The sequence below is a fragment of the Bos taurus genome, chromosome 18, assembly GCF_002263795.3.
Source record: "Bos taurus isolate L1 Dominette 01449 registration number 42190680 breed Hereford chromosome 18, ARS-UCD2.0, whole genome shotgun sequence".
Taxonomy (NCBI): Eukaryota; Metazoa; Chordata; class Mammalia; order Artiodactyla; family Bovidae; genus Bos; species Bos taurus.
The window spans coordinates 9,663,418-9,679,866 of NC_037345.1; the positions used below are offsets into that span (position 1 = coordinate 9,663,418).

General features: G+C 42.7%; 1 protein-coding gene across 3 annotated transcripts in view; it reads left to right on the plus strand.

The window, feature by feature from the left end:
• The window catches only part of CDH13 (cadherin 13), a 1,016,104-nt gene that overhangs the window by 525,290 nt on the left and 474,365 nt on the right, over positions 1 to 16,449 (plus strand). The window contains exon 1 of one of the 3 annotated variants that reach the window (XM_024978135.2): positions 9,598 to 9,697. The exons of the other annotated variants lie outside the window; for them this stretch is intronic. The gene's annotated coding sequence lies outside the window, so the exon portion shown is untranslated. Of the gene's footprint in view, positions 1 to 9,597; positions 9,698 to 16,449 lie in introns of those variants that run through there. 3 annotated transcript variants of the gene reach the window in all.

A 16,449-nucleotide genomic window follows, 5' to 3' on the forward strand; every position in this document is an offset into this window, starting at 1 on the left:
TTCCAGTGAGTCAGTTCTTCCCATCAGATGGCCAAAGTATTGGAGTTCCACGTCAGCATCAATCCTTCCAACGAATATTCAGGACTGATTTCCTTTAGGATGGACTGGTTGGATCTCCTTGCAGTCCAAGGGACTCTCAACAGTCTTCTCTAATACCACAGTTCAAAAGCATCAATTCTTTGGCAATCAGCTTTCTTTATGGTCCAACTCTCACATCCATACATGACTACTGGAAAAACCATAGCTTTGACTAGACAGACCTTTGTTGGTCAAGTAATGTCTCTGCTTTTTCATATGCTTTCTAGGTTGGCTTTTCTTCCAAGGATCAAGCATCTTTTTAATTTCATCTACAGTGATTTTGGAGCCCCCCACCCCAAATAAAGTCTGTCACTGTTTCCATTATTTCCCCATCTATTTGCCATGAAGTGCTTGGACCAGATGCCATGATCTTACTTTTCTGAATGTGTAGTTTTAAGTCAACTTTTTCACTCTCCTCTTTCACTTTCATCAAGAGGCTCTTTGGTTCATCACATAAGGGTGGTGTCATCTGCATATCTGATGTTATTAATATTTCTTCCAGCACTCTTGATTCCAGCTTGTGCTTCATCCAGCCTGGAATTTCACATGATGTACTCTGCATATAAGTTAAATAAGCAGGGTGACAATATACAGCCTTGACGTACTCCTTTTCCTATTTGGAACCAGTCTGTTGTTCCATGTCCAGTTCTAACTGTTGCTTCTTGACCTGCATACAGATTCCTCAGGAGGCAGGTCAGGTGGTCTGGTATTCCCATCTCTTGAAGAATTTCCCACAGTTTGTTATGATTTATACAGTCACAGGTATAGTCTTCTATATTCTTGCCACCTCTTCTTAATATCTTCTGCTTCTGTTAGGTCCATACCATTCTATTGTTTTCCTCTGTTTCTTTGCACTGATCACTGGGGATGGCTTTCTTATCTCTCCTTGCTATTCTTTGAAACTCTGCATTCAAATGGGTATATCTTTCATTTTTTCCTTTGCCTTTCACTTCTCTTCTTTTCATAGCTGTAAGGCCTCCTCAGACAACCATTTTGCCTTTTTGCATTTCTTTTTCTTGGGGATGGTCTTGATCACTGCCTCCTATACAATGTTCACAAACCTCCATCCATAGTTCTTCAGGCACTCTGTCTATAAGTTCTAATCCCTTGAATCTATTTATCACTTCTACTGTATAATCATAAGGGATTTGATTTAGGTCAAACCTGAATGGTCTAGTGGTTTTCCATACTTTCTTCAACTTAAGGCTGAAATTTTCAATAAGGAGTTCATGATCTGAGCCACAGTCAGCTCCTGGTCTTGTTTTTGCTAACTGTATAGAGCTTCTCCATCTTTGGCTGCAAAGAATATAATCTGATTTCAGTATTGACCACCTGGTGATGTCCATGTGTAAAGTCTTCTCTGGTATATTTGGAAGAGGATGTTTGCTATGACCAGTGCAGTCTCTTGGCAAAACTCTGTTAGCCTTTGCTCTGCTTCACTTTGTACTCCAAGGCCATATTTGCCCATTACTCCAGGTATTTCTTTACTTCCATTTGCATTCCAGTCCTCTATAATGAAAAGGACATCTTTTTTGGGTGTTAGTTCTTGAAGATCTTGTAGGTCTTCATAGAACCATTCAGCTTCATAGAACTTCAGCTTCTACAGCATTACTGGTCAGGGCATAGACTTGGATTACTGTGATATTGAATGGATTGCTTTGATAATGAACAGAGATCATTCTGTCATTTTTGAGATTGCATCCAAGTACTGCATTTTGGACTCTTTTGTTGACTATGATGGCTACTCCATTTCTTCTAAAGGATTCTTTCCCACAGTTGTAGATATAATGGTCATCTGAATTAAATTCACCCATTTCAGTCCATTTTAGTTTGCTGATTCCTAAAATGCCGATGTTCACTCTTACCATCTCCTGTTTGACCACTTCCAACTTGCCTTGATTCATGGACCTAACATTCCAGGTTCCTATGCAATATTGCTCTTTACAGCATTGGACTTTACTTCCATCACCAGTCACATCCACAACTGGGCATTGTTTTGCTTTGGCTCCATCTTTTCATTCTTTCTGGAGTTATTTCTCTACTCTTCTCCAGTAGCATATTGGCCACCTACTGACCTGGGGAGTTCCTCTTTCAGTATCCTATCTTTTTGCCTTTTCATATTGTTCACGGGGCTCTCAAGGCAAGAATACTGAAGTGGTTTGCCATTCCCTTCTCCAGTGGACCACATTTTGTCAGAACCCTCCACCATATCCCTTCTGTCTTGGGTGGCCCTACATGGCATGGCTCATGGATTCATTGAGTTAGACAAGGCTGTGAACATGGTTAGTTTTGGTTAGTTTTATGTGATTGCAGTTATCAAAATATTAAACTTCTGGCCTATGAAAAGTTCTTTGAAAAGGATGAAAAGACACACTATAAAAGAAAATAGCTACAAATTGCATATCTTACAAAGGATTAGCATCTAGAATATACAAAGAACTTTCAAAATTCAACAGCCAAGTCCCAATCAACCTAATTAGAAAATGGGCAAAAAGTATTAACAGACATTCTACCAGAGAGGATATACAGATGGCAAATAAGCACAGGGAAGGACATTCTACCTCATTATCCATGAGGGAAATACAAATTAAAGCCATGATAAGCTGTCAGTACACATCTTCTAGAATGGATTAAAAAAAAATTAGTAACTACAACAATTGCTGGTGAGGATGCAAGAAACCGGATCCTTCAGACGTGGCTGGTGGGGATGTGAAGTAGTGCAGCCACTCTGGAAACCAGCTTGACAGTTTTCTGTAAGACATGCAGTGACCGTAAGACACAATGGTTGCACTCCTGGATGGTTATCCCAGAGAAATGAATGCTCGGGTTCCTGTGAAAACATGTCTATATATGTTTATAGCACCTGATAGTAGCTTTGTTCATAATTGCCAAAAACTGCAAGCAACCCAGACATCCTTCAACAGGTGAATGGTTAAACTACGGTCTCTACATTGATCCACGGAACCCTGCTCAGCAATAAAGTTAATGAATTACTGATACACAACGACTGGAAGCATCTCCAGAGAATCATGCTGAGTATGATATTTCCTAAATGACAGAATTATGGAAACTGAGAACAGGTTAGTGGTTGTAGGATCTCTGGATATGGGGGAGAAGTGATATATGGGAGAGAGGTGAGCATGTTTATAAACAGCAACTTGATCCCCAGGTGATGGAGCTGTTCTGTAGCTTAATGGTGGTGACAGATACATGTGCCTACACGTGTGACAAAAGTGACACAGAACTAAATGAACACACAGACACACAAATAAAACGGAGCTCTGATAAGATCACTGAGTTGCGTCAGTGTCAGTATCCTGATTGTGCGATTGTATGATAGTTTTATGAAATGGTACCTTTGGGGGGAAAGGGGTAAAGAGTATTTCTTGCAACTGCATGTGAATCTATAATTATCCCAAAATTTTTAAAAAAATCAGTAAAATATATTTATGCAATTGTGTGCATTTAAAAGACTAATTTATAATGGTAAAATGTTTGTAAGTACTAAGAGGGATATCATCATCAAATATCTCTTTTTCCTTTGCCTTGGTTTTTACCTTTTACCTTGGCTTTTCTTTCCAACTTTTTCTTAGTGTACATGTATTCGTTTTATAAAGAGGAATAAAACAAACCTGATTTTTCTTTTAAAAAAAGTTCATTTGCTAATACAGCAATTTACAGTAGTGTTTAGTGTATTCTGAAACAAGCTCCTTATTTCTTCTTCTCTTTGACCCTGAGTATAAAGATAGGCAAGGCACACATACATACACTATGTGTACGAGCCACACACTCAGACACCAAATCTTGACACGCTTAAGAGCAAATAGGTTGAGGCTCAGTGTCCAAAGCTTCACATGGACAATTTGCAGCTACAGATGAAATGAACTGTCGTTAGCTTTGATGGGCATCTGATGTAAGGGGAAGCAGCTATGAAGTTGGATGCCTCGCTGCAGATTCTATTCATGATTCACAGCCCAAGTCTAGTGTAGTCAAGAGGTATGTCTCGATGGATAATGAAAGAGTAAAGACTTAGACGAAGAAAATAATGAGAAAGGGACTATTTAGCAACACATTTTACCCTTTCCACCTACTGTGTGGTCTCCATCCTTTGGTGCAGATATAATTTGAAAAGCCCAGAGCGTATGATTGGTAGTAATGGAATAAATGCATAGTGTGTGAATAGGGCTCAGGAGCCTATAAAAGATTCAACTCCTGCTTCCCCTTAGGAGAGGTATCCAACCAGTATTAATATTTTAGAAATACTAGAAGGTAGAAGAGGAGCCATTATTCATCACTAGCACCTCCATGGTACTAAAATTAAATAATGGATTTTTTTTTTAAAGACAGAATTGCTAGAGTTGTGGAACTATAAAAAATATTTCTCTTTTGGGGATGTTGCATTTTTTGCTTCTATCTTTTCTTCTCCTCTTGAGAACATTTTGATTTACTTTTGTGATAAGCTTGTACCAACTAAGGAACTTGGAAGGCGGGACAAGCTAGGATAGGAGGGAGGTGGGTTAAGGCAGCTGACAAATGAGCCTGAGTAAATTTGTTTGGCTTCAAGTCAGAAAGCCCCAGGACTGTGCGGGCATTCATTTTCCATCTTGTAGCATGTGCATCTGCACATATGGGCTGGGGCCCTGGGCCCTGTAACAGGGAGAACCCGCTGTGCCACGCTGTGTGGGGTCTGAGCCGGCTGGTCTGTTGAACAGGAGCCCCACAAAGAAGGCCCAGCCAGCCCCGTCATGATCCAGCCCCGGCCTCAGAACAACCAGCCTCACTCCTTGTGGAGGCATCTGGCTGAGCCATGGGGAACCCAGCAGCCAGGAGTTGGCGTCAGACCCACACCTGGAGTTCTGGTTTGGCTAAGCTGGTCTCAGAAGTGTCCCCATCCCACCCTGTCCCCACGCCAGCTGTGTAATCCAGTTGGACAGATGACTTCACCTTACTAAGTCTCTCTTTCCCCATCTATAAAATAGAAATAATAGTTAACTTCCTGGCAGAATGCACATAAAGCTCTAGTGTGGTACCTGGCATTTTAAGATCTCAAATGAAGGCAGCTATTACCTAGGAAACCAACTCAAAGGTTTTTAAAAATGCATGTAATTATTAAAATTAGTAATTTATAATTATTAAAAGTCATTCCTGATACTGACATGGTGTTGTGGCTAGATGTGTTCAGAAGAGAATCATTGGCATTGATTGAATGCCTGGTGTGTGCCAGCCACTGTACTCTACTCACCAGAACCTCAGGGGCGTGGGTCTCTTGTCCTCAGTTATCTAGGAGGGAAAAGATGGGTGAAAAGATTTGCTTAAGGTCAAAACCCAAGGACATGTTAGAGCCATCGAACCACAGAGGGGAAATGATACATACCATGCAGCACCTAGAGAAATGGAGGCATGGGGAGTGAAACAGAATCCTTGCCTACTTGATGGAGAGAGAGTGGCTGTTGTTGTTCAGTCGCTAAGTCACGTATGACTCTTTGCAACCCTATGGACTGCAGCAAACCAGGCTCCTCTGTCCTCCACTCTCTCCCACAGTTTGCTCAAATTCACGTCCATTGAGTTGGTGATGCTATCTAACCGTCTCATCCTCTATTGTCCCCTTCTCGTCCTGCCCTCAATCTTTCCCAGCATCAGGGTCTTTTCAAATGAGTTGGCTCTTCACATCAGATGGCCAAAGTATTGGGGTATCAGCTTCAACATCAGTCCTTCCAATGAATATTCAGGGTTGATTGCCTTTATGATTGACTGATTTGATCTCCTTGTTGTCCAAGGGACTCTCAAGAGTCTTCTTCAGCACCACAATTCAAAAGCACTAATTCTTCAGTGCTCAACCTTCTTTGTGGTCCAACTCTCACATCCATACATGACTACTGGAAAAACCATAGTTTTGACTATATGGACCTTTGTCAGTAAAGTGATATCTCTGTTTTTTAATACACTGTCTAGAGAGTAGCTGAGCTCAGTTTAAACAGAGATCCCTGGACAGCACCTCATCTCTTGCCTACCTCACAGAGTGCTGATCCACACACGCTCAGAGCTGCTCTGGGTTCAAACTCAAGGAATCGCAGCAGCTGTAAGTAAGAAAGCACCTCAGAGTCTATCTGATATTGGTCACCCTCTACCTTATCCACCAGATGAGGTGTGAGCTTGAACGCACCAATGGCAGCCTTCTCCATCACCAGGCTGCCCATGCCATCAGCTTAAGCTCTTTAAACTCTGGACATGTTCCTTCTTTTGAGCTGAAATCTGTCTGTTCTGTATCTTGACTCTTTCAAAAACAACAGAATGAAGCCAATCTCTTTTTCTGCAGGTATTTAGATGATACCCCAAACTGTGCTTCCCACCCCCATCTTCCTACATTCTAGTCACTTAAGGGGCTCCACCTTGTTCATCTTCTAGAGAACAGACCACCTGGCTTCTCTCTCAAAAATGTACTTCCTCGCGGGTCGCTTCCTCACATGTATCCCTCAGATGGACACTCTACAGCATCATCTGCTTAGGGGTCATCACCCACAGGGAAGTTACTGGGGAGTTATGTTGACCCATGGCTGTTTAGAGGATTTGTTATCATGACTTGAGAGGAGCCTGAAGCCCACTCTCACAACCCCACCAAGATTTTCCCATTGCTTGTGATCTTCTACAATGCTTTGCCAGAGTCTTCAGTGACTCAGCTTGTATGGTCCTCTCCTTGTTGGACTTCCTTTGGAAAATCCATACTTTATGCAGTTGGAAGCTCCATAAGAAGAAAGATGTTTACCTAAGTTGATCTCATCACATCCATGGGCCTGTGTTTAGAGAGCACACTGCTCTATTTTTAAATTCGGATGTCTCATTGGGATGATTTAATTAGGAGATGACTTTATTTGGAGGATACCAGAGCACCCCTCAGAACCCAAGCCCAGGAGCAAAGACGGTCCTTGACCAGAAACTGATAAGCCATTTTGAAACCAGGGTAGCTGTGCAAGTTCACTGATTTATGATCTTTTAGAATTTTATTTTTTCTCTGACCATTTCTCTCTCATTCATCTTCCCTTTACATAACTTCTTAATTTATTAGTAAGTAATTAAGTGTCTATTATTCACCATGCACTGTTCACAACAACAAACAGAAACCCCAGATACCATGGAGCATATATTTTAATGGTAAAGAAATATAACAAACAGATAACTATGTCAGGTGATGATTCTGTGAAGAAAACCAAAATGGTTATAGAGGATGATGTTGGGAGGAGCCACTGTTTTTCTTTCTTTTTTAATAAGGTGGTCACGGAAGTCTTCTCTGAAGAGATGAATGTAATTAAAGAATTGAGAGACAATGATGGAATAAGTCATACAATTTCCATTTGGTAGGGTCCTGGTGAATTACAGCCATTCACCAGCCACCACTGGGAAAAGGGACTGTGATAGTTCCGTCTGCCAGTGTAATTTGGAGACCAAGGCTGAGGCATCAGATTAAGTCATGCTGAAGTGGGTTGTTCACCAGATGCAGGGTGGTAACACATACCATGCTTGAGCCTGAACTGGCTTCACATACACAAAATTATTCACTACTCTCTTTTTTAATTTCCCAAGTGGATTGTTTTCTTTGTCAAGGTCTGCACTTCTGGCCCAATTGGGTCTCCCTAAAACATAGACTCAGCTTTCAAGCTGACAAGACATTAAGGGTCCACAGCCCTCAGCCAACTGACTCCATCTCTTCCTGTCCCAACCCCAGGATCAAGAAAGAGATGATGTGTTTGTCCAGGCTCTGCTTTTGTACAGGAGCCTGTGGGTTAGAAGAGGCAAGCCCAGGGCTGAAATGGGTAATTTCAAGCCTGGCAATTTGGGGAAATGGCAGCAGAGGAGATGTGTACAGACACAGTGACACTTGAGGCTGAAGACAAAGGCAGGGAACAGGCTATAAACAGTCTTGAATGCATTTCTGGGGGAGCCTAAATTTTTCCTGAAAGTAATGGTGTGTGGGGGGATGGCCTTGAAAGATTTTAGTCAGGTGTGATCCTATTGTGGGCAAGAGTAGCTGCTTCAGAGAATGGGACACTTGAAAGCTCGGTTTGCACAGGTTCTTCTAACTGAAGCTCATGCAAAGCCGAATAGAATGTCAGGCTTTCAGTTGAAAATGATTGAAATTGTATATTTATGTTTGACACTGCTTGTGTTTCCAAGCATCAGATTTAACATTAAAATTTTCCCTGAATTATAAGAATAATAAGAATAAGCGTTGAAATCCTCAGTGAAAGGGCAGCCAACACATGTTTCCAGGGAGAAATTGTTCAATTATTCCTGTTTATTACTTCCAAATGGGACTAGCTCCAGGTTCATAATGCTGATTTTGTTACATTGCTTTCTCTGAACTGTGGTTCAGATGAGTGCATAAATATTTGGTTTAATATTTCTTTGGGAACCATAAAAATCTAAGCTGATGGAAGGGAGAGGAGCAGAGCAGTGGCCAGGAAGGAAAGTTCGGCAAGTTAGTAAGAGATTACGAGTGTGTATTTCAAGAGTACCCAAGGGCATGATTAATGTATTATCCTTTTAGATGGCAGAATGCATGCAAACCCCCCAAATTGCAGCATTACTATGACAAAACTCTGAGCATGTTCCTGCCAGGAATTTGATGTACAGAGGGAACAGGTGACCCCATGGGTAAGTATAAATCTGGGAATTGAGACTTAGAAGCCCTTAATCTTGGCTCTGCCTTTGACAGAGACCTGAGATGAATATCTGTGCTCCTAGTCTTCAGGGGTGGGTATGTCAGCAGGAGTCCAGACCAGGAGCACCTTCGGCAGTGCCAGGTTCGGATGCTCCTGTGCCCGCGCACACCACCCAGCACTCTGACCAGTCGGCCATGTGTGGAGTCGGGGTTAAAGCCACAGACTCAAGATACTTGGGTTCAAATGCAAGGCCATTATCTCGCTGACTTTGGCGAGGTCTGTGTGATTCGGTTTCTTTCTCTGTAAAGTGGGGATTACCACCACTACCTATCCCACAGAGTTGTTGTAAGGATTAAATGATTAATGTGTGTAAGTTACTTAGACCAGTGTGTGGTGGAGTGTTAGCGATCAATAAACAGTTGCCTGTCATAGTCACCATCATTACCACCATTTAATAATCATAAAATGAACAATGGCCTTACAGCCTTGAACATGTTTATGTATTTAAGCCTGTCATATCTCTCAGACCCTTATCCACCATAACCCTTGTAGAATAAGCATGGTTTCCCCCATTTGGCAGAGGAAGGGCAGGAGGCTGAGAGACCACGCGACTCCCTGTATGTCCACATGGTTAGTGAGCTCCGAGCTGCAAACCCGCTTGTCCTAAGCACTCTGTGCTTTAGTCAGGGTAAGTTAGGCTATGAAGTGGTAATACGCCTTGCGCAGCCGTTAGCACTGCTGTTGCTGCATGCACCATTACCTCTCAGCCCATTACCAGCCAATGGTTACCTCAAGAGGATTAATGGTCGCTCAGCCATTGGTCGGTGCTGCAATAGGCTCCTCCCCCAAGCCAGCAATTGTCAGTGAGCGACCGTTAGTGGAACATTCAGTCAAAGGTTATCAGAGTGGTGGTCCTCAGACAAAGAGTGAGGTGAGAGGCGGATCCCAGCCTCGCACAGCGGGTGAGTTGGGGGCCCAGGGAACAGACCGGGGGCTGTGTCCCGCAGGAGTTCAGAGCCCTCACCAAGGCTGCCCGATGACCGGGTCCAAGCCTTGAGGTGGCGATGACCCTCTCCCCCATTCCCGCCTCAGTGACCTAATGGCAGCGGCCATCTCTGGGACCAGCCCCCACTGGGTGGTGTGAGGAGCCTGAGGCCAATTGCGTCCTGGGCACCTGGCTCCTCAGCAATGGTGGCTCGGCAGGTCTGGGGACCTGGCCCTGAGGGAGCTGCCAGCTGAGATCTGCCTCTTCAGCCAGGCCTGGGCGCTGGCAGGAAGACCCAGACTGGGTGCTGGGCCTATGATTTGGGGCAGGGTAACCAGTGCCTTCAGGGACCCCCTCTTCTCAGCCAGGCCTAGACCTTGGAGGGTGAAAGTTGTGCTGAGGGACCTGGCCTGTACTTATCAGCACAGAGAATACCATTTGTTTTGGTGGGAGTTTAGAGGACTGTTGTTACCTGACCATGATTCTCATTGTTGTATGGCAGAAACCAACACAACATTGTAAAGCAATTTTCCACTAACTAAAAAATAAATTTAAAAAAGAAAAAACAAAAGATCTGACACCAACATGTTTGCAACAAATAACCATGCCCCACCCTCACCTTTGCTATAAAAGGGCTTTGCTGACAGTTTTCAGGCAGTTTGGGGTTTTTAAGGTATGAGCCACCTGTTTCCCTGCAGAGTCCTGCAGTAAACATTTCTCTGTTCCAGACTCTGACGTTTTGGTATTGTTTGGCCTCTACTGTGAATTGGGCACATGCACTGGTGTTTTGGTAACTTTCACTCTCACTTCATTGGCTAAAGCAAGTCCTGTGGCCCCAATCGCCTTTAGTTGACTGCAAAAGTATAGTCCTACTATGTGCCCAGAAGAGGAGCAGATTATTTAGGAAGAGCCTTGGTGACTACTCCCCACTACTATAAATCTGATTCGTAAATAAAGAGACAGCAGGTATAGAAAATCTAGATTTCTCACCAGAGGTTCCAGGACCATCTTGATTTTGGAGGAAAGGCAGTGTGGGACATCTTGATTTTTGGTAGAACCACAGGAGGCAAAGTCAAGGGGCCCAATGAGCAGGGGGTGAAACTCATAGTCTGCACTAAGAAACCAGAAATTCAGAAAGGGACATATAAGGATCCCAGTTATTCTCTTGGACAATAAAGAGACGTGGAAGTGTGATACTGATGGGTAGTGAATGGACTTTGGGCCCAGACAAGGCACAGTGACCCAGTGACCCAAAGATGACTTCTGCTTTCTCTGATCTGCTGTGGCTTCTTTTAGCAAATCTCCCATATTGCATAATGTGGGCTTCATAGATTATTGAACTATGACCCTTAAACACTCTGGAACTCATGAATGGTCAATAAATATTGTGAATAGAAGGAAAGAAGGTAGGGAGGTAATAAAGGAAATTGTAATCAATAAGGAAGCATCTTATTAAAAGTCATGGAAATACTCCAATAAAAATTAATTAAAAAAAAAATCACGGCAGAGAAACAGACCATCAAGGTGAGTGAGTGGTGCTATCAGTTTGGAATATATTAACAAATATAAACCGAGTTCCCTCAGTGAGAGCAGCATTGTGCCAGTTATGCATGTAAATATGTATATTTAAATATACATATAATATTGGTCCTCTTGTGGCTGAATTATTTCACTTAACATAATGTCTTCAAGTTTTATCCACATGGTAGCATGTGTTAGAATTCTCCTCATTTTTAAGTTTGAGTAATGATATTCCATTTTATGGATGTTCCACATTTTATTCATCCATTTGTCCATTGGTGGACACGTGGTTTCCTTCCACTTTTTGGCTACCATGAATAATGCTGCAGAATAGTCATTCTTTCTATGCATCAGCGGATTGTTTAGCAAAGATGACATTGTACTTGGCTGTGAAAAAATTTTTTAAAATCTTCAAGAGTAGAAGTTTCATAAACCACATTATTCTCTGGTAAGGTGGAAGTAAAAAATTAAAATGTGGGAAATACTTGTAAATTAAGAAATATTCTCCTTAAAAATTTTTCTATGGACTATAGACAGTAACCAAAAGATTGTAACTATCAGAAAATAAAGCTCACCTACCCCCTTCTCCAGTTAACACTGAATTCTGTGGAACTCAGTGGATTAAGCTGACTTTAGGCCTAATCTGAAATCCTTTCTTAAAAAAGAAGGATATCAAAGCTGCTGCAGTGACAGTGCTGATAAATGGTCAGGGTAGTGGGTTCAGATTTCCCCTCATGCTGTGTTACTGGGGTTTGTTTTTCCTTCCTGAGTGTTCCGTCCTGCCCATACCTTTAACCCCCTCCGTGGGAGGGCACAAGCCATTTGAATTTGGTGGTGAGCACAGCCTGCTGGTACAAGAACCTCTGGTCTGTGCTGCGGGTCTCTGCTTCTCATCCTGCCTCGGTGGATGGCCAGAGCGTGGGTTCTGTGATTCTCCACCAGGGATTTTGGAACTCTTGGCTTTGGGTTTGCCTTAGTTCCCCTTGTTGATTTATGACCTAATGGTTGAAACTCATTGAGCAGCGTGAGAGTGAGAGAAGGGCATGGATCTAACAGCTGCCTGGATTGCTGAATGGCTAAGTATCTTCAAGTTCAAAGGCATGTCAAGGACTAAACCACAGTAGAGAATTAATTGCTGCTTACAAATCACCTTAGAGAACCAACCTACTGGACAAAACAAATGTCTTCTAATAACTATAGGTAAAGGCCATACATGAGGTTTTTTCCTACTTAATATGGAGCAGAAAACATCTTCTAAATTAGTATATATCCCAAGCTCCAGTGATTAGTCTTACATGTTTAAAAAAAGTTGTTTTGTTTTTGGGTTAATTTTTTACTGTATAGCAAGTAATATAGGTTCATCTTATGAAGTCAAAAGTATCCTAAAGTGAAGGAAAAAAAAAAATTACCCTATTAACTCTATCTCCCAAAGACCTATACTGTTCACATGTGATTCATTTCCCTTTGAAAATTTGTGGGTGAGGGGTCTGATTATTTTCTAGTTTTTTATCCTTTTGACCATATTGCTTATATATGTAGAGTCTTCTATCCTTTGAAAATAAGTATCTCCTGATTTTCTACATACGTAGGATTAGAGCATCCATTTAGCTGGCTGTGACAGTGAAGAAGCGCTGGGGTATCTGTGCTGGAGCCACTTCACACCATGAGCAGTGTTTGCTCAGAGGGTCTTCACACAAGGTTGGCCCTTTGCAGGTTATTAGGATGGGGAAGTGTCCTCGGTCCCTTAATGATTCCTGGGCGTTACCACTGCCTGAGGGCTTGGAAAAAGAGAAATGAGAAGATACTGATATTACATAGACAAAGTGACCACATTTTCACACATACAAAAAAGTTAGTACAATAGATTTTAATTTATGAGTTTATGAAGCATTTTATGATCATATAAAACATGCAAACAAAGTTGTAATTTTTTTCAAAGCTTTAGTCAAGTGTCTTCTATGTTCCAAACCCAGGAAATATTAAAAGAATAAGAAATAAATAGCCCAAGGGACAATTACCACCCCCAACCCAGGGGCCATCTACTCTCTGTGCCTTAACGGACCCCAGTGGCGAGCAGGGCTGGGACCAGAAGATGAGGCTGCCTCCTTGGAGTGGGGCAGAGGGTCAGGAGAAGCTCCAGTGAGCGGGCTGAGTCCAGGAAGACCAGGAGGGACTCCAGCAGACAGGGTGAAAGATAGGAGTCCGACCAACCCAGGTCCAGAGAAAGTGGGCAAAATTCAGAAAGCTTGTGGCTCACAGTTGGTGGTGGCAAGAGAGAGAACTGAAGAAGCAGGTGGAGGCGCATCAAGGAGGGCCCTGAGCTAATTAACTTGGGAGCAATGGGGAACCAGCGAAAGTCTTAATCTGGAAACTGCTTTGGCCATATTTGTGTTTGCATTTTGCAATGACCATTCTGGTTGCAATTAGGACAGGAAGGGAAAAGAGAAAATCAGAAACATAGAGGCCTGTTAGGAGACTACCATAATATTCATTTACTTAAAGCAAATATTTAGTGAAAGCTTACTGTGTACCATGCACCATTCTTGGCCCTAACAAAACAGTCAAAAACCTTAGTGAGGATCTGAGTTAAATTACAGGTACTGGAGACGGGCAGGGGGGCAGGGCTAGAAGGTCTTAAAAAGAATATATAGAACTTGGTGACTATGGCATTTTGATATATCAAATATGTTTTCCATAGTGGGGGGAACTGATGTCAGCATAATTAAGGAAATGTCTGAACCCGTAGGGAGGCAAACACACTGACTAAAAGTAATAGGGTTCCAGGTTAGATTTTGGGGTCAGAAAAATGACAGAAGGAGAAAAATTGGTGTGGTGAAATCTGAATACATAAAATCTGGAGGTTGGTTAGTTAAGAGTCACATGTCAATGTTAATTTCTCAGTTGTGACCAAGTTCCATGGTTATGAAAGATGTGAATATTAGGAGAAATTGATGAAAAGTATGTGGGAGCTCTATGGTATCTAGGCAGTGTTTCTATAAATGGAAAGTTATTCTTCCCCCCAAAGTCTGTGTCTGTCTATCTATGAAGTACAAAATATATTTATATCATACAAATGTAATAATACATATAAAGTATTGCATATTTTGTATAACCTCCAACCACACTGAATATAAAAATTATAAAATACTATACAAAATGATACTGTTCATGGGGTTCTCAACATTCAGAAAACTAAGATCATGGCATTCGGTCCCATCACTTCATGGCAAATAGATGGGGAAACAGTGAAAACAGTCACAGACTTTATTTTTCTGGGCTCCAAAATCACTGCAGATGGTGACTGCAGCCATGAAATTAAAAGACACTTCCTCTTTGGAAGAAAAGTTATGACCAACCTAGATAGCATATTGAAAAGCAGAGACATTACTTGGCCAACAAAGGTCCATCTAGTCAAGGCTATTATTTTTCCCGTGGTCATGTATGGATATGAGAGTTGGACTATAAAGAAAGCTAAGCGCCAAAGAATTGATGCTTTTGAACTGTGGTGTTGGAGAAGACTCTTGAGAGTCCGTTGGACAGCTAGGAGATCCAACCAGTCCATCCTAAAGGAAATCAGTCCTGAATATTCATTGGGAGGACTGATGCTGAAGTGAAACTCCAATACTTTGGCCACCTGATGGGAAGAACTGACTCATTGGAAAAGACCCTGATGGCGGGAAAGACTGAAGGTGGGAGGAGAAGGGAATGACAGAGGGTGAGATGCCTGGATGGCATCACCGACTCAATGGATGTGAATTTGAATAAACTCCGGGAGTTGGTGATGGACAGGGAGGCCTGGCGGGCTGCAGTCCATGGGGTCGCAAAGGGATGCAACTGAGCGACTGAACTGAACTGATACAAAATGATCCTCTCAATGTAAAAATATTCAAAATTGCTATATAGTCTATGAGTACATAAATGTGTATATACATTCACAGAGTATCTTTAAAACACATACGACTTGGTATCATTGGCCCCTTGCAGCAGAGAATGGATGTGGGAATGCGCTTCCTAGGGGGCTCTGGCTTTGTAATGTGCCACGCTCTGTAGGAAGTAGGCAATGAGGATGCCCTTTGAAACTCAGAGCAAGCAGCACTGGCTGCTCCAAGGCCCTGCATTTCCTGCCCCTCGCAGGGTGCAGAGGACTCTGGTCCCGCCTGAGCCATGCCCCCTACTCCCAGTACAGCTGGCATGCCAGCAACCCCTGCTGCTGCCAGGGAAGTGGCTTTGCCCAGGTATGCAGCAGGACCTGTGTGCTATTTACACACGCTTCTCAGAGAGTTGGCACCCAGGGTCCAAGTTCTTTCTCATCACTAGCTATTTTTTTCATTCCAACTCAGAGAATAAGGGGAAAAAAGAAATCCCACTGTGAAAAGAAGTGTTGAATTACAGAAAATAATAGGAAAGACCAGCTAATTGTGAAGCCCTCCTATGTGGTATAATGGGTGTTAACAGCTGCTGCAGGAGCAGAGACTCATGGCAGGATTGTTCTGGGCAGGAATGCACTGGATTTCTTACATTCCATCACTTTAAACACCAGGAAAAGGACCACAGCCTTGGGGACCACAGCCCTGCAGTAGCACTTGGACAAATCTTAGGAGTTTACCTAGTATAATAAAGGTCGTCTGGAAACCCACCTGACTTGCTTTGGTGTGTGGCTGAGGCCTTCTTTGTGGCCACTGCATATCTCCTATCTCTCTAGCTCAGGCTGGAGTGGGCCAGGGTCTCTCTGAAGCCCCAGCTGGGGACTAAGAAGCCGGAGAGCTGGTGGGTAGTTCCTAAATCTAAATTGAGCCCAGAGAATTTTCCCTGGAGAATGACACCCACTTCCATGCTTTATTCTCCAAGGTTTCTCCAAGCCCTGGAGTGCCTTTGAAACTCATGGAAGTGTGGAACTTGGAGAAATGCCAACTTTGCTCTACTGGCATTCTAGAAAACAGGTTTTTAAGAGTTCCTAATAGTGTTTTGTGTTTAAAATAAGTCTGGAAAGGAGATAGCAAAGAGATCCAGCCTTTTTTTCCAACAGAAGTCTTTGGAGAGGACCAGTTCATGTATAGGGTAGCAAAAGGAAGAGGTTTTAATCCATATTTGGGCCAAAGTGGTAAGAGGGGGAAGGGAACGACGGCAAATATGTAAGAGATAAAGAAACAGAATTGGCCCATTCCCACAGTAAATCTTCCTCCAGAACACTTCTCTCCTGCAACCAGA